We start from the raw sequence: 18,385 nt of genomic DNA, 5'->3' as shown, positions 1-18,385 counted from the left end.
TATTCACCCATTTTCATTTGATCTTAGTTTTCATTTGGCTCCCGTTATACTTCACTTTAGTTGCTACTGCTTGTCTCGCTACTTTCCTGAGCTACAGTCTTTTGTTACTCCCGTTCATCGTGCTTCAAATATTACTATACGTAATTCCGGTGCATTCGTCTTTCACTAACTAAATCAGAACATTGCGCACTACTGTTTTTAGGATAGTATTCTCATTTCTGCACTAAATTCTCTGGTATAGGACTATACCTCAACTCCTCCATATTCCTTCCATTAATACTCCTATTAGCTTTAATTTTTTCCTTTCTCCCTACTACATTTTTCCTAAGTGTTTGTCTATCCCAATTGTAGGCCCGGTGTTGTGTTTGAGTAGTAGACAAGTCGCCAAGACAGGCCACTTCGGCGTGAAGTTTAGTACCTTTGTGTTCCTGTGCTTTTTTCTGTGTCACACATCCTTATTTTCCCCCTTCTCACCTGCTTTACATTGTTACGTTCCATACAAGAATTTACATGACATGTTCGCAGTTCGATCATATTTACTGGTGCTCCATATATTTTGTTCTCTCCACAAGTTTATACCTATCATTATTGCGTGCTGTTCTGGCTTCGATCTTTGAATCAAGTGCAAGTTTTGGTTGTATGTGAACAGTATGTGTATGTGAGGGAGGAGTTGGAAAGTTTGAGGGAGATAATTAGGATTCTCACAGAAGACAGGAAGGAAGATAGGACTCCCTCAAACAATGTACAGGTTACAGTAGGTGTACAAGAGGGAGGGGAAGGAAAGGGAGGAGTTGTAGAAGACAGGTGGTCTAATGTTCTAAGGGGAAGGAGATTGCAGGCCAAGGGCTCTATTCAGGATCAGAATTCAGGACAGGTGTCTGTGCGAAATCGGTACGAGTCACTCCAGGTAGAACAACAGAGGGAAGATGAGGGACAGGGAACTGTTGCTGAGATGCATGGAAGTAGGAGGAAGGGAAAAGGTAGGAAAGGGAAATGTAGAGTAGAGGATAGGAAAAGACAGGTGGAACAGGGTTATGGGAAGGAGAAAAGGGAGGAGGAAGTAGCTTCTGCAGCTATCAGGAAAGATAGGGCTGACCAGGAGGGGAGGGGATCAAATGAGGTGGGTAGGGTTGAGGCTCTGGTCATGGGGGATTCCATCGTTAGACACGTGGGGAAAGTGTGTGGAGGAAAGGGAACCAGGGTAGAATGTTATCCAGGAATTAGGTTGAGGCAGATGTTGAGGAAAGTAGAAGAGAGGGAGGAGGGGAAGGAGAAGGTGGTAGTGTTTCACGTTGGTACCAACAATGTAAGGCAAGCTGATATAAGTACCAACATAGTTGGAGATGTGTGGGATCTGGTTAATGCAGCACGGGTGAAGTTTAATAAAGCGGAGATTGTTATTAGTGGAATACTGTGTAGGAGGGATACTGACTGGAGGGTGATTGGGGATTTAAATGAGACTATGGAGTGGGTATGTGGGAAACTGGGAGTGAAATTTCTAGATCCTAATGGGTGGGTAGGAGATAGGGATCTGCGCTCGGATGGCCTTCATTTAAACCGCAGTGGTACGTATAAGTTAGGAAATTTGTTTGGAAGGGTAATAGGGAGGTACATTCAGGGAAACGGGATGGCCTAGGGAGCGGTGATAAAGGAACAAGGAACTGGAAATCAAGTAGGGATGACATAAAATTGTTAGTGCTGAACTGTAGAAGTATTGTAAAGAAAGGAATAGAATTAAGTAATTTAATAGATATATATTTACCAGATATTGTAATAGGAGTTGAATCATGGCTGAGAAATGATATAATGGATGCAGAAATTTTCTCACGGCACTGGAGTGTGTATCGTAGAGATAGGATAGGAAAGGTGGGAGGGGGAGTTTTCATTCTGGTGAAAGAAGAATTTGTAAGCTACGAAAGAGTTAAAGATGAGACACATGAAATTCTAGGTGTAAGGCTCATTTCTAAAGATAATAGGCAACTTGATATATTTGGAGTGTACAGATCGGGAAAGGGTAGCACTGATGCGGATTCGGAATTATTTGATAGGATAGTAAGCTATGTGGGAAACGACATGGAAAGAAATGTGATTGTAGCGGGAGATCTGAATTTGCCAGATGTCAATTGGGAAGGAAATGCGAACGACAGGAAGCAAGACCAACAAATGGCAAATAAGTTAATATGGGAAGGACAGCTGATTCAGAAAGTGATGGAACCAACCAGAGGGAAAAATATCCTGGATGTGGTGCTGATAAAACCAGATGAGCTCTATAGGGAAACTGAAGTAATAGATGGTATTAGTGATCATGAAGCTGTTTTTGTGGTAGTTAAAAATAAATGCGATAGAAAGGAAGGTCTTAAAAGTAGGACTGTTAGGCAGTACCATATGGCTGACAAAGCAGGTATGAGGCAGTTTCTAAAAAGTAACTATGATCGGTGGAAAACGGTAAATAAAAATGTAAACAGACTCTGGGATGGGTTTAAAGAAATTGTTGAGGAATGCAAAAACAGGTTTGTACCTTTAAGGGTGGTAAGGAATGGTAAAGACCCACCTTATTATAATAGAGAAATAAAGAGACTAAGAAGGAGGTGCAGACTGGAAAGAAATAGAGTTAGAAATGGCTGTGGAAGTAAGGAGAAATTGAAGGAACTTACTAGAAAATTGAATCTGGCAAAGAAGGCAGCTAAGGATAACATGATGGCAAGCATAATTGGCAGTCATACAAATTTTAGTGAAAAATGGAAGGGTATGTATAGGTATTTTAAGGCAGAAACAGGTTCCAAGAAGGACATTCCAGGAATAATTAATGAACAAGGGGAGTGTGTATGTGAGGATCTTCAAAAGGCAGAAGTATTCAGTCAGCAGTATGTAAAGATTGTTGGTTACAAGGATAATGTCGAGATAGAGGAAGAGACTAAGGCCAAAGAAGTAATAAAATTTACATATGATAACAATGACATTTACAATAAGATACAAAAGTTGAAAACTAGAAAAGCGGCTGGAATTGATCAGATTTCTGGGGATATATTAAAGACAATGGGTTGGAATGTAGTACCATATCTGAAGTACTTATTTGATTATTGTTTGGTCGAAGGAGCTATACCAGATGAATGGAGAGTTGCTATAGTAGCCCCTGTGTATAAAGGAAAGGGTGATAGGCATAAAGCTGAAAATTACAGGCCAGTAAGTTTGACATGCATTGTATGTAAGCTTTGGGAAGGCATTCTTTCTGATTATATTAGACATGTTTGTGAAATTAATAACTGGTTCGATAGAAGGCAATTCGGTTTTAGGAAAGGTTATTCCACTGAAGCTCAACTTGTAGGATTCCAGCAAGATATAGCAGATATCTTGGATTCTGGAGGTCAAATGGACTGTATCGCGATTGACATGTCTAAAGCATTTGATAGGGTGGATCATGGGAGACTACTGGCAAAAATGAGTGCCATTGGACTAGACAAAAGAGTGACTGAATGGGTTGCTATATTTCTAGAAAATAGGTCTCAGAGAGTTAGAGTAGGTGAAGCTTTGTCTGACCCTGTAATAGTTGAGAGGGGAGTTCCTCAGGGCAGTGTTATCGGACCTTTATGTTTTCTTATATATATAAATGATATGAGTAAAGGAGTGGAATCGGAGGTAAGGCTTTTTGCGGATGATGTTATTCTCTATAGAGTGATAAATAAGTTACAAGATTGTGAGCAACTGCAACGTGACCTCGAAAATGTTGTGAGATGGACAGCAGGCAATGGTATGTTGATAAACGGGGCTAAAAGTCAGGTTGTGAGTTTCACAAATAGGAAAAGTCCTCTGAGTTTTAATTACTGTGTTGATGGAGTGAAAGTTCCTTTTGGGGATCATTGTAAGTATCTAGGTGTTAATATAAGGAAAGATCTTCACTGGGGTAATCACATAAATGGGATTGTAAATAAAGGGTACCGATCTCTACACATGGTTATGAGGGTGTTTAGGGGTTGTAGTAAGGATGTAAAGGAGAGTGCATATAAGTCTCTGGTAAGACCCCAACTAGAGTATGGTTCCAGTGTATGGGACCCTCACCAGGATTACCTGATTCAAGAACTGGAAAAAATCCAAAGAAAAGCAGCTCGATTTGTTCTGGGTGATTTCCGACAAAAGAGTAGCGTTACAAAAATGTTGCAATGTTTGGGTTGGGAAGAATTGAGAGAAAGAAGAAGAGCTGCTAGACTAAGTGGTATGTTCCGAGCTGTCAGCGGAGAGATGGCGTGGAATGACATTAGTAGACGAATAGGTTTGAATGGCGTTTATAAAAGTAGGAAAGATCACGATATGAAGATAAAGTTGGAATTCAAGAGGACAAACTGGGGCAAATATTCATTTATAGGAAGGGGAGTTAGGGATTGGAATAACTTACCAAGGGAGATGTTCAATAAATTTCCAATTTCTTTGAAATCATTTAGGAAAAGGCTAGGAAAGCAACAGATAGGGAATCTGCCACCTGGGCGACTGCCCTAAATGCAGATCAGTATTGATTGATTGATTGAGGAGTGAACCCTTAGACTGCTTTCAAGACATAAGTTTTTTCAACCCTCTATAATATGTGCAAAATTCACTTATCCTATGTTTTTTGGACTCTATTTGGCGTGTGATCTCCTTTTTATACGCATAGTGGCTGGACGACAGTAAAAAAAGTCCATAAGTATAAAGAAGAAGAAGAAGAAGAAGAAGAAGAAGAAGCAGAAGAAGAAGAAGAAGAAGAAGTCTTAAGTAATACATCCTTTCCTAAATTCAGCCTGTTCTACTGACTGTTAGAAATCAAATTTGTACTTCAAGAGTTGGTTTTAAGTGGTTGAACAACATTCAAATATCCGGTTTTGTTTCGAAGTAGCTGGTACGTTGTTACATAAGGCCAATATTACAGCTTATTCCGTTAAGAAAGTTACGGATTTTCTTCATTGAGGAATTGTGATTTATGTCTTTTTACACTGCGTCCACAACCTCTAACATATTGTCGGTAATGTTCAAGTTCAATAATGTACATTTGCTAAAAGTATAGATCTCAAGTGAGAATATTAGAAGTTAATATTAATCCTTCTCAGTTTCAGCATTCTACATATTTTTAATATTTAAAGTTATTAGTTTTCTTAAATTTTATTTTTAATTTAGCATTAAAAATGAATACGCATATACCTAGCATGCTTTTTAGAAAACTCCCAGCCTTTGCGTTGTAAGTGCCTGCAAGTTGTGTGTAGTAGCAATCTATCATGTATCTAAATTTTGTGGAATGAGGAATTTTTTTTTTCTTTAGAGCATCGCAGATGAAGAAATGCGGATGGTAGTTAGACAAAAAATTGCAATATTTAGTGTGTAATTTTAATTACCGATATTGTTTTGCTGTGCTATTTACCTCTGTGTGCAATTTTATAGTGAGGCTGTGAATGTTGAGTTGTTCATTACTCTGTATGATGCAACATATCGAAGTAGGGTTCAAATTCTTGAGAGGTTTCCATTTAGGATATCTGTATCTTGTTTTATCAGTGTTGTTATGGAGATTCTTCTGTATCACATCAATAACCCGCAGCAGCTATTTCTGGTATGTTTTTGTTATGATTTAGGTTACTGTCGGCTGTCTTTTTTGATTTATTGCTGTGTAAATGATTTTCAGGAGTGAATGGTGGTGAGATTGCATGGGGTCGAATACTAGTATCTGCAGCCCTGAAAAACGTTTCCGTGGTTTCCCCATTTTATCATTAATTAACCTTAATTAATGCCACTGCAAACCTAATCTTAACCCTTTACCTTGGAGTTGTTAGTGCAACATTAAACTGCTTTCAGGAATGGAAGAACAATCTTCAGGAATAAATTCCGGCTGTAGAAACTGTAAACGGTAGTCAGAACAAGTAAACACGGTACATTTCAGTATTGTCCCCTACATTAAAATATACAAAATACAAATGAGCATAGTTTCCTGAATAGATATGTGTTTACATAGAAATGTATTCCCTGGCAGTGTGTAAGAATCTACAAAATTAGCCACAGGAACGAAGCTTGTATTACCTGTAGGAGAAATTGTAGTATTCATTGTTTGTGCAGTATGTTTACATTTACAGTAAAATATCACAAAGTGACTAATGAACACTGCAATTGGGTGAAATGAATTCTCTGGGGCACTACTCGAGGTATTCAACATATAAAGTTAAAAATTTCATGATTTTCCCGTATTGAATAGAGAAACACACAATATTAAACAGAAGAAAGGATCCACCTTTCAATACTCCGTTGTTAAGTTATGATCACTGTGTTAGTTGTTTTTAGACTTTTATGACTTAATTTTTGCACTGCTTTGCCAATTGGCTGATGATGACACTTCAAATGTGTTGAAACCAGTCCCAAACGAACAAGTTGTAACCTCTATTTGGTTCAACTTAAAACGGAGTATTGAAAGGTGGATCCTTCCTTCTGTTTAATATTGTGTGTATTCAACATAGACAATTTTTGAACCACCTGCGAAACAATAAAAACTGCTTAACATTTAAACCACTCATTCAACATGGAACTCCCTACAAGGGGCTCTCTGTTAAACACCACTTGGTTGTGTCATTAGACATGACATGCATAGAAAAATAAAGAAAAGGCATTTAAGTAAAGTTTGCTGGCATTGTTCGATGAAATGAGCTGATAGCAGTATTGTATAAACTTTTGTCTTCATTTCAACAGAATTTTCTTCATTTTCCATTTCCAGTCTTCTGGGTAGAAATGTGAATCAAGAACCTCCTCAGTTTTTCTCTCTCCACCGCTCCTTTCCTTCCTCGATATATTTTTTCTAATTTTACTCCACTCTTCTCTGTACTCTCCTTACCGTATCCATTCACCCCTAACTGGGCATTCTCCAATGTCATTCTCCTATGTCTTTCTCTGTAAATACTTACTGTGGAACTCTATCCTCTTCCATTCTCATCATGTGTCCATACCATTTCAGCTTATGTGTCTCTATCTTGCCTTTCAGTTCAGGGAATCCAATTCACTCCCTCATTTCTATGTTTCTGACTTTATCCCTTTATGCCCTCCCTATTATTTCTCTAAAGAATTTCATCTTGGCCACTTGCATTCTGCATTCATCATGTATTTTTGTTGCCCATGGTGTGTAATACATAGGGTGCAAAATTTTCTTGCATTCCGTTGGATGTCCCAGTTACAGACTATACATCTCACAAATTGGTAAATCTCATTGGCTTGTTCAAGTCTCTATCCAGTTTCTTAATTTATTTTCCTATCTTCTTCAATTATTCTCCCTGAATACTTGAAGCTTTCCACAACTTCTAATGGTCTTCCATTTACTTCAATATTCCCAATTCCTTCTCTATTACCTCTCGTCAGCACTACTATCGTACTCTTTTCCACACTGATTTTCGTTCCATATTCCTCCATCTCTTGATTCCTTACATTATCTTGTTCTTGTCCTTCCATTTCATCTTCTCCACATATTAGACTTATCTGCAAAGAGTGAGGCCTTTGCCTCCTTGGTTCCCATTTTTTTGTTGTATACTCTTATGGATTTCATCAATGATTGTAATTAAGATTGGAGGGGATAAAACACATCCATTTTGAAGTTCTGTTTCTACTTTGAACCAGTTTGTTTGTCCTATCTTAGTATTCATACTACTTACTCACTTTCCGTTCATGGCTTTTATAATATGTTCTTCACCTCTCCCTGCCTTCTTTTTTATCAATGCATCCGAGACCACTTGCGATGGTACACTGACATATGCCTTCTAAATATCGATAAATATCATCACTGAATCCAGCCTAAATTCCCATCTGTTCTCCGTCACGTTCTTTAGGTTGAACAGATTAAAAACTTTAAAAATTATGTTTACACTGAGTAAGGAGTATGACACCATATGTAAGTGAAACACAGATAATAACTGGTGCCAAGAAAAACAGAGTTTGAAGCCTTTTAAATGCCGTGTTATCAGAAGTTCTTGAAGATAATTTTGATAGAACATGTCTCAAATAAAGAGATAGTGAATAAACCTAATGAGAGGAGAATGGTTTGAGAGAATTTGATCCTGGGAAGGAAAATTTTGATAGAACACATCTCAAAGAACTGTGAACTTGTTCAGTTAGTTTTGAAGCCGATTGCAAAGGATAAAAATGGTAGGAAGATTCCAGTATATGGACCCCGGTGATCAGAGTGATATGCAAACCGTAAGAAAGGTCATCTTGTTGCGGTTTCAGTTGCATATAAAACTGTATGTTAGATAGCTATTAATACGATATAAGGTGTCATGTAATACTTTTTTTTTTTGCTATTGGCTTTACCTTGCACCGACACAGATATGTCTTATGGCGACGATGGGACAGAAAAGGGGTGGGAGTGGGAAGGAAGCGGCCGTGGCCTTAATAAAGGTACAGCCCCAGCATTTGCCTGGTGTGAAAATGGGAAACCACGGAAAACCATCTTCAGGACTGCCGACAGTGGGGTTCGAACCCACTATCTCCCGAATACTGGATACTGTCCGCACTTAAGCGACTTCAGCTATCAAGCTCGGCCATGTAATACCAGGGGTCCTTTGACTATGATCTTGATATCGACAGATAAGTTAAATTATATTTCCTATGGAAGTGATCACTGTTTTAGAAATCATATAAAACTGCAGGTCCTTAGCTTTGATTGAAGTATCAGTCATAGAAAACTTGAGGTCCTATAGGTATGATCATAATATCAACTGTCATGTAAAATTTCGTTTTTTTTTGTATGATCATAATATTGATGGTCTTATAAAATGACACGATTGTTGCTTAGTTTGTTGACAAACACCATAAGTATCAATGACATCAATAAGGTAATATATTTTTCTGGCTTATGTTTCAGTGTAAGGTCAGTGGAAGTAATCAACCATACCAGTACCTTCTAACTACTTCAGTTTGCAGTGCAAAATGGACCTGGAAGCAAAGATCAAAGAGGAACCAGCCTGGCTTGAAGAAAAAACAACTGCATCACTTGTAAGTCTCATTCCAGATAACTTTACAGAGGTCAGAAATTAACCCCTAATAGCTGAATAAGTTTGGCAGGAGCATTATTTTCTATGTGCTTCCTCAGTATTAACACCAGCAGTCACCAATTGCTGAATGAGCATCTATGCATAGTACAACTTTGTTTTGCTTATTTGTCTGGGAATACACCACAATGCACTACACAAAGCTGCCAACTCTTAGGAACTTAAGGTTGGGCTTGGATTAGTCCGTACTTTTTACTGTCAATATTGAAATTACTTTGGTTTAGGGGTTGCACTTTTATATTTTTCCCCTCGGATTAAAATAGAGGATGGTTGGCCAATTGTACAAAAAAAAACTAATATCCTCCTACACTACTGCACCAGTATTAGCACCACATGTTAAAAATTATTACTCCTACCATAATTAGTGTAGAAGAAGTTAAATCACAAATCTTTCATTAGTGTTTTTGAGCCTGGATACACCAGTCTGCTAAACGAAATGTCAACACAGGTGTGATTATTCTGGGTTACCCTCACATCCACAATGTGCTGGAAGATATGTGTTTTAAGGAACGAGCAGATTTGCCTATGACATACGAGGGATGTAATAGGTCAAAATCTGAATGTACGTTCTCTCAAAATAATTATTTTGCTCAGATGTTGAATTCTTCTAGAAAGACAGAATAGTGATTAGTTCATTCTATTTCTCAAATACAGGTCAGATTCTATGTTATATAGAGAACCATGTCTAAGGGCTCTAGAATGTATGATTTCTGAGAATGTTGCGGCTTTTTGTGTTTGTACTCGTCTGCCGCATTTCATATTGTAACAGTTGGCAATGTGCTGCTGCGTTTTTGTTTTATGCACACACACTGAACATGGCGACCGGCAGCAGTACACGTGTTTTGGTGTACCTCCGAATTTGTTGTACATAATTTGTAAATATGCAGTGTTTTATTCATGTGTAATAAATGTTTGAAACACCTTGTGAGTGATGTGTTTGTGTCTGCTCGTTTGGGGCAGTCTGGTCCTCCATTTGATTTGTTTCAAAATTGTATTTGAGCGCCTATGGAACTGAACTTTGTTATGTGCGGCTGATATGTTGTTTCGTCGTTCGCAACATAAAATTTTGGTCCTTCCGGGCCGCGATGAGAATCATTGTGAACTTTGAACATTGTGCTAGTCATACTAGTTACCATAACATTGTTACCGTCATGAATTGCTGCCTGCAACCGCCGTTTGAACATAGCAACAACCTTTTCGCGAAAAGCATCGTGAACAGTTATTGTATAAAAGCACCAGAATGTCGTGCTTAAGGCTAATTACTGCGAATGTTTGAACTCGTCATATTGAGATTTCAACGAAGCCTACATTGTTTTGGAACTGTTTTGATATCGCACGTTAACAATCTGTGGAAGTTACTACGTGCTATTTATTGCATTTGTTCTTGTGAGCTGTTTACGTCAGCTTGTATGTAATACCCTGATGTTCGAGATGTTAAATGCTACTTGGAGTTTGGACTCCAGTGAACATTACATCGCAGACGTCATCCTTTGGACTTTCCAGTCACTTTGGGCATGTGATTCCAGCCAAGGATTGTTTCCAGTGGTAGTGATGATTGATGATACAGCACCACCATGTACTGTAAGTCTGTTCCATTTGTCCTTATTGTTCCTATCTTGACTAGGGTAGACATCCTGCCTGATATCCTAACCCTACTGCTAGCACTTTCCGTGTATAGAATAACAGATTTGTCTTGACTTCTCATGGGCATTATACGATTTCGTGCTAATAATTTGTTGGACCGCTTTGTGTATTTTGCATATTTTAGAACGTACGTTGTTTATTATACGTTATTTCATGCTTTTGTTCATCTACCTACATTGTTGGTTCCATTCAAAGACTGTCACTCATTCTAACAATGCAAAATGAATGCAGTGCACTGAATATAGAGCTCATTGTTTGTATAGTCACCATAGGTGTAAGATTGATTTCTATTGTTATCTTGTCAATAATTGATTACCTGAACTATTCATCATGGTGTTTGAATCCGAAGAAAAGGCTGTTCAAAAACATGGTCTACTTAAACGGTCATTAACTCACCTTGAAAATTACTTAAAGCAAGATAACATCAACCATCACGAACTAATTTCTAGGCAAAATAGGCTGCCAGAAATTTGGAAGGAATTCAGCATTGTTAGGGAGTACCTAGAATGTGAATTAGACTCAAAATCTAGCGAAACTCACTTTGGAGAGCATGATGAATTTGAAAACAGATATCATGCAATAGTTGCTGGGATTCAAGAATTGCTTTGCTCATTTGAGGGACCCACAAGTCCAAGCACTGCATCTTTTATTTCTGATAACTCTACTCGATCTAGCTGTAGCTTGAAGCTCCCTCCCATTGAATTACCTGTTTTTAAAGGAGATTTGACAAAATATTTGAGTTTCAGGAACACCTTTCAAAGCTTAGTTATTAACAATAGCCGCATTGACAATGTGCAAAGACTACACTACCTATTGTCGTCTCTTCAAGGTGAACCCAGGGATTTGTTAGATAACCTAGCCATATGTGCTGATAATTTCACTGTTGCTTGGAATTTAATTGATGAAAGGTACAATAACAAACACTTGATTGTTTCACAGCACGTAAAACATTTGCTCAATCTCCATAATTGTACTAGTGGATCTTCCGATGAATATCGCAAATTGATAAACCAAGTAAAATCTAATCTTAGTGCTGTTGACAATTTGGAGGGTCAAGTTCCACTACATGAAATTTTGCTACAGGAATTGATTCTAAGTAAGATCAAGTCCAACCATAGGAGTGAATGGGAAAACAAATTTGCCTCCACTGATATTCCCACACTAAATAATTTGATTGATTTCTTGGAAAGAAAATGTCAAACATTAGAGCTAACAGAATGCAAGAAACCTGTTATTGAGCAAAAACAAGACTTAAAATCCAACCTAAAAGCCCTTTACATTGCCAACAATAGCACTTCCTTGAATTGTAGGTTTTGCAAACTTGATAATCACAGCATTTCTGATTGTAGAAAGTTCAAACAAGCAAACATTGACCACCGTCGCAAGTTTGTGAGGGAAAATAAACTTTGTTATCTTTGTTTTTCCGCTTCTCATGTTTCTAAACATTGTAAGCAAAACAAATGCTCCCAGTGTAATGGGCCCCACAACTTATTGGTTCACAAGGAACAAGCAAGTCCCAATAATAACAATAATAATATGAATGCTACAAGTTCTGCAATTGTTTCACCCACTGCCATGAAGGTTGTTTCAGGACTAGGTTCTAATGTTTTGCTGAGCACAGCGTGTGTAGGAATAAAAAATAGCTCAGGAGAGATTATACTAGTTAAAGCTTTGTTAGACTCTGCGAGTCAATTATCCTTTGTGACTTCTGATCTTGTCAAGAAGCTTGGTATCCGTACTAGGTCTTGTCGTCTACCTATTGTTGGTATAGGCAATTCGAATGTGTCTCCTGTAAGTTCCACATGTAACCTTGTTTTATTCTCAAATGTATCAGATTATACATTGAAGTTGAACTGTGCAGTCGTGAACACAATCACAAGTCCACTCCCTGCACAGGAGATTGATTGTTCCAATTGGGTTATTCCTCATGATATTATTTTGAGTGATAGGACATTTAATCAGCCCTCTACTATTGATATTTTGCTAGGTGCTGATGTCTACTATGAAATTGTGTCTTCTAATACTTTGCATAAGAAGGGTTATCCCGCCTTATTAGATACCGTATTTGGTTGGGTGCTATCAGGCACTTTGCCTGAGTCGTGCATTAAGAATAATGCCAAGGCTCGTCGTGCCAATCTTGTAAAACATCTTGTACTTAACATCTCTTCAAGACGTACTAAATGTACGTAACACGACCTAATAGGTTGAAAGTCGGTTTCGATTACAATGCGGTCGTGAAAATTCAATATTCATCAATATTCATTGTAAAACTTGATTCTATTGACACAAAACTCCAAAGGTTCTGGGAGCTTGAAGAACTTCATCAACCAGTTCTTACTCCTGAAGAAAGGGCTTGTGAAGAACACTTTGTGGATAGTGTTCAAAGAGATGATTCTGGTAGGTTTGTTGTCAAACTTCCTATTCGTGTGGAAGTGCCACCTGTGGCTGAGTCTAAGCATAATGCTGTTAGAAGGCTCAAACAGATGGAAAATAAATTTGCTAAGCTTCCAGACTTGAAAAGGAAGTATGTAGATTTCATGCGTGAATACAGTGAAATGGGTCACATGGAAATTGCACCTCCAGAGACCTCTAACTCTGTAAGCTTTTACTTGCCCCATCATTGTGTGCTCAAGGATTCTAGCACTACAACCAAGTTGAGAGTTGTTTTTGATGGAAGTTGTGAATCATGAAATGGGATAGCATTGAATTCTATGTTAATGGTTGGTCCTACTATTCAGCCTGAGTTGCTGTCCATTGTTTTAAGGTTCATAACCTATTTTGTTGCTCTTATGGCTGACATTGCTAAGATGTATAGATGTGTGCTAATTCATCCTGACCACAGAAATCTTCAGAAAATTGTCTGGCGTGAATCTACTGATGAAGAAATCAAGCACTACCGTCTTACTACTGTCACATACGGTACAAGTTCCGCCCCTTTTCTTGCTACGAGATGTCTAGTTCAACTTGCTGATGAACACAAGGAATCTCACCCCACTGCATCAGAGATCATTCGCTCTTGTTTTTATGTTGACGACCTGCTGACAGGTACTAGTTCAGTTGAAGAAGCTAAGGAGCTTCAATCAGAAATCTCTTCTGTGCTTGATAGTGCACATTTTCATCTTAGAAAATGGACGTCAAATTGTCCAGAAGCTCTTGCCAATGTCCCTGTAGAGGATAGAGAAATGTTGTCACCTTGTAACCTCACTAAGGATGAAGCTATTAAAACATTAGGTATCGTGTGGCATCCTAAATGTGATGAGTTTCAGTTTCAAATAAACTTGAAGAAAGCACCTAAGGAAGTCACTAAGAGAAGTATTCTCACTATCATTGCTTCCATATTTGATTCCCTTGGATTGTTAGGATGTGCCGTAGTTAAGTGCAAACTTATCCTGCAGTCTCTTTGGCAGTTGAAAATTGATTGGGATAATGTGTTAGAACCTTCATCTGAAATTATAGAAATCTGGAATGCTATCTACAGTGAGCTCCCCTTGCTTAATGAACTCAGAGTGCAAAGAATAAGGTTATTGAAATCCATGGCTTTTCTGATGCTTCAGAAGCTGCCTATGGTGCTTGTGTGTATATTAGGACAGTATCTGATAATGATGAGGTATCAGTGATCCTGTTGACTTCTAAATCAAGAGTTGCTCCATTAAAACAGCAATCTATTGCCCGTTCAGAGCTTTGTGCTGCTCTGTTGCTTTCTCGCCTAATGAGTAAGGTCACTGAATCGCTGAAATTGCACATTCCTTTCTCCACATACTGCTGGACTGACAGCACGATAGTTCTGTGTTGGTTAGAGAAACCCGCCAATTGTTGGAAAACCTTTGTCGCTAATAGAGTTGCTGAAATTCAATCCCTCACTTCAGTCTCAGATTGGAGACACGTACCTACCCACAGCAATCCAGCTGACCACTTGTCTCGAGGTGTTTTACCCTCACAAATGTTTTCTCTTGATGTATGGTGGCATGGTCCATCCTGGTTGCACGAATTATCCCCGTGTACCCTGATTTTGTTGCCAGTAATTCACCATCTGCTGTGAATGCAGAATCGAAACCCTCTTTGAGAGTCTTGCTAGTTAATATGCACCCACCTGAGTTAGAGAAGTTTTCGTCCTTTCTCAAACTTAAGCGTGTTTATAGCTATGTTCTGAGATTTATTACCAATGTTCGCTCCACTAAGGATGCTCGTGTCATTGGTCCACTCACCCCTGAAGAATTGAGGAATAGTGAAATGAAAATAATAAGTCTGATGCAAGCTATTGAGTATGGAAAGGAACTTCATGACTTGAGGTCTAATAATGTAGTTGCCTCTTCGAGCTCATTGAAAACTTTGAATCCATTCCTCGATGATTACGGGTTATTGAGAGTCGGTGGTGGACTCATGAATTCTCAGTTGGAATACAATAAAAAACACCCTATCATTCTTCCTCCGAAACACTTTGTTACTAAACTGATTGTTAAACATGAACATGAGATGCTATTGCATTCCGGCCCTCAGGCTGTATTGTTTTCCTTGCGTAACAGATTTTGGATTCCACGTGGGAAGACAGTTGTTCGTGGTGTCATCCATTCATGTTACAATTGCTTCAGGAGCAAACCTCCACTCACGACTCACATAATGGGTCAGTTACCCTCGTATAGAGTTGAACCATCGTTACCCTTTGTTAAGGTTGGTCTTGATTATGGTGGCCCAGTCATCATAAAAGTTGATAACCCGAGGAGTAAGATAAAGTTTAAGGCATACATTGCTCTCTTTGTTTGTCTTGTCACTAAGGCAATACATCTTGAAACGGTGAAGAGTCTAACGACTCAGGATTTCCTCGCCGCATTTAGAACATTCACGGCGCGTAGAGGATTTCCTAATCTTATCTTGAGTGATAATGGCACAAATTTTGTTGGAGCCAACAATGAGTTATTAAGATTTATTAAGGATAGCTCTACTGAAATAGAGGAATATTCATCTAATTTGAATGTGAATTGGAAGTTTATTCCACCCTCCAGTCCTCATTTCGGTGGGCTTTGGGAAGCTGGAATAAAGTCCACAAAATCACTTTTAAAGCGGACCCTAGTAAAATGCATTCTTAATTTTGAAGAGCTGAGTACTCTTTTGTATCAAGTTGAGTCTGTGTTGAACTCGAGACCTCTCTGTTCAATGACTGACGACCCCAATGATCAATGCTATTTGACACCTGGACATTTTCTAGTAGGGAGACGATTGACCTCTATCCCCTCTCCAGACATATCCAACAGCTCCCGCTCCTGTCTAACTAAATGGAATTTGGTGCAACAGCTGTATCACGATTTTTGGCAGAGGTGGTCAAAAGAATACATACAATCACTTCAACAAAGACGTAAATGGTCTTCTGTAGGAAAATGGACTCCAACTGTGGGAGATTTAGTGCTTCTAAGGGAGGATAACCTTCCTCCTCTGGTTTGGAAAACTGGTATAATCCAGGAGCTCCATCCTGGTTGTGACAATATTACTCGTGTGGTCAGTGTAAAGACTAAAACTGGTCTTTTGCGCCGTGCCATAGTGAAATTGTGTCCATTGCCCAAGGATCCTGTATAGTTGTATATTTGTATATGTTGTATTTGAGTTTAATGTTTTTTATTCATTTGTCTGTGATGAACATAAACACTTGACTTTGATTTTGAGTGTTGAGATCCCTCAAAGGGGGGAGTATGTTGCGGCTTTTTGTGTTTGTACTCGTCTGCCGCATTTCATTTTGTAACAGTTGGCAATGTGCTGCTGCGTTTTTGTTTTATACACACACACTGAACATGGCGACCGGCAGCAGTACACGTGTTTTGGTGTACCTCCGAATTTGTTGTACATAATGTGTAAATATGCAGTGTTTTATTCATGTGTAATAAATGTTTGAAACACCTTGTGAGTGATGTGTTTGTGTCTGCTCGTTTGGGGCAGTCTGGTCCTCCATTTGATTTGTTTCAAAATTGTATTTGAGCGCCTATGGAACTGAACTTTGTTATGTGCGGCCGATATGTTGTTTCGTCGTTTGCAACAGAGAATGATTTCTTTTATATGCCCCTTCTTAGTGGGCTCTGACACTTTAAGGCACATTAAACAGATTTTTTTCTTTCCTCTTTGTCATTATTTCCCTGTCCTTTTTGTGCATCCTTTTCATCCAATCCTTAGTTCAGCTACTCTTCTCTTCTGTATTGAATGTGTTAAGTTGGCATATTCTAGAACTTGTTACTTTAATTCACTTTTATTTGTTACTTAATTTACATGAGAACATAAGCTTTTAATCACAGTCCCTCCCCCCTGTAATGCTGACAAGGTTTTATGAATCTAAGAGTGAAATTTAAATGTCTCGTAGTAGATCATATAAGATCTTCTGAAACTGCAGATATTAACTCCAACAGTGCTGATTCTCCACTGACGGTGTCCTCATCCCCTCAGCTCCTCACAGAACACTAGATAACATGCTTATATTATTGCAATATTTCATTTCCAGCTGCTTTGACTTTGGGTTACATCACATCTTTCACTGTTATATGACTGTGATAATTCTGCTTCTTTCATGTTTATGTTTTTTATTTTACACTTGGAAGCATTGAAATATGCTGTTTCAAACAGAACTGTATTAATGTTTTATGTAGCCCCTGTGATCTCAGCAAAACCATAGTAGAGAATGTGATTCCATTATTTCAAGTAATTTTAATCTGTCTATAAACAAACTATATGCTGAGAACAAAAAATCATTTAGAAATGTAACGCTTCCAATTGGTTCAGACAACTTTTATCATTTGATTGATATGATTGAACATATGAAAACATTTCATACAATTTAGTGTTAATGCCTGTGGCTGCGTCCTTCCAAATTCTGTGTGAGATAGCCCCCGTTCCATCTCTGGTATTATATCTTCTGGTATGGCTAGAAAACGTTTGGCATTTTATATTTTGTTGTTAGTCTCATCCTTTCTCTGACATAAGGAGTGAGCAAGAATAGTAACACCATTTTCAGTACAGCCTTTGGTTATAACAATCCTCTGCTGGTAGAAATCTTCCTTAAACATAAGTGAAATTCTGAAAGTAACTGTAATACTGGAAGTTAATGAATTAAGATGCTCATTTGTTGGTGACTGTATTTGTAGATGTGTGTTATGAGCATACCTAATATTTTTTATTTTCCACAGGAAAATTGTGAACATGTATCAGAAGTGATAGCTCTGAAAGAAGAAGTTAAATCAGAGTTAACCGAGCCAGAGTCATCGCAGGAAGACTCTCTTGAGGTAATGTATATAATTTGATAATCCATCGTCAGATAATGGAAATGGGTAGAAAATAGCTCAACAGATACCAGGGTTTGATCCATCTTTTTAGTGCACATGATTGATAGTCCTACCGATAATATACTTTTTTATGAGATTGACTGTTTACATATCTAGTTTTCACTTTTCCTTCAAGTTGTTCCACGATCTTGCATTATGAATTGTGCAGCAGTTAGGATTATTCCAAAGAACTCTACTCTATGTCATTTGGTAGCTGGTATCATTCCTACTAATACTTTTGAATTCGTTAATTAGTTTTGAACACAAAGTAGCTGAAAGGTACATTCTTTTATTACTGTTACAGAATATTTTACTAGTCGTTTCCAAATGAAACACCTTTGTTATTTTATTGATTATATTAATTATTGTTTTCTAAATAATACAGTAATTTATTGATACAAGTTGCAG

General features: G+C 38.1%; 1 long non-coding RNA gene across 1 annotated transcript in view; it reads left to right on the top strand.

Annotated features, from left to right (window-relative positions):
• Positions 1–8,922: 8,922 nt before the first annotated feature.
• Positions 8,923–18,385, top strand: part of LOC137503075 (uncharacterized) — a 28,147-nt gene continuing 18,684 nt past the window's right edge. Inside the window, exons 1-2 of the long non-coding RNA XR_011019037.1 lie at positions 8,923–8,982; positions 17,843–17,938. This is a non-coding gene — a long non-coding RNA (uncharacterized lncRNA). The remainder of the gene's footprint in view (positions 8,983–17,842; positions 17,939–18,385) is intronic.

Source organism: Anabrus simplex, chromosome X, assembly GCF_040414725.1.
Source record: "Anabrus simplex isolate iqAnaSimp1 chromosome X, ASM4041472v1, whole genome shotgun sequence".
Classification (NCBI taxonomy): Eukaryota; Metazoa; Arthropoda; class Insecta; order Orthoptera; family Tettigoniidae; genus Anabrus; species Anabrus simplex.
Note: the sequence above shows the minus strand (reverse complement) of the source record. Positions and strands in the feature narration are given on the sequence as shown.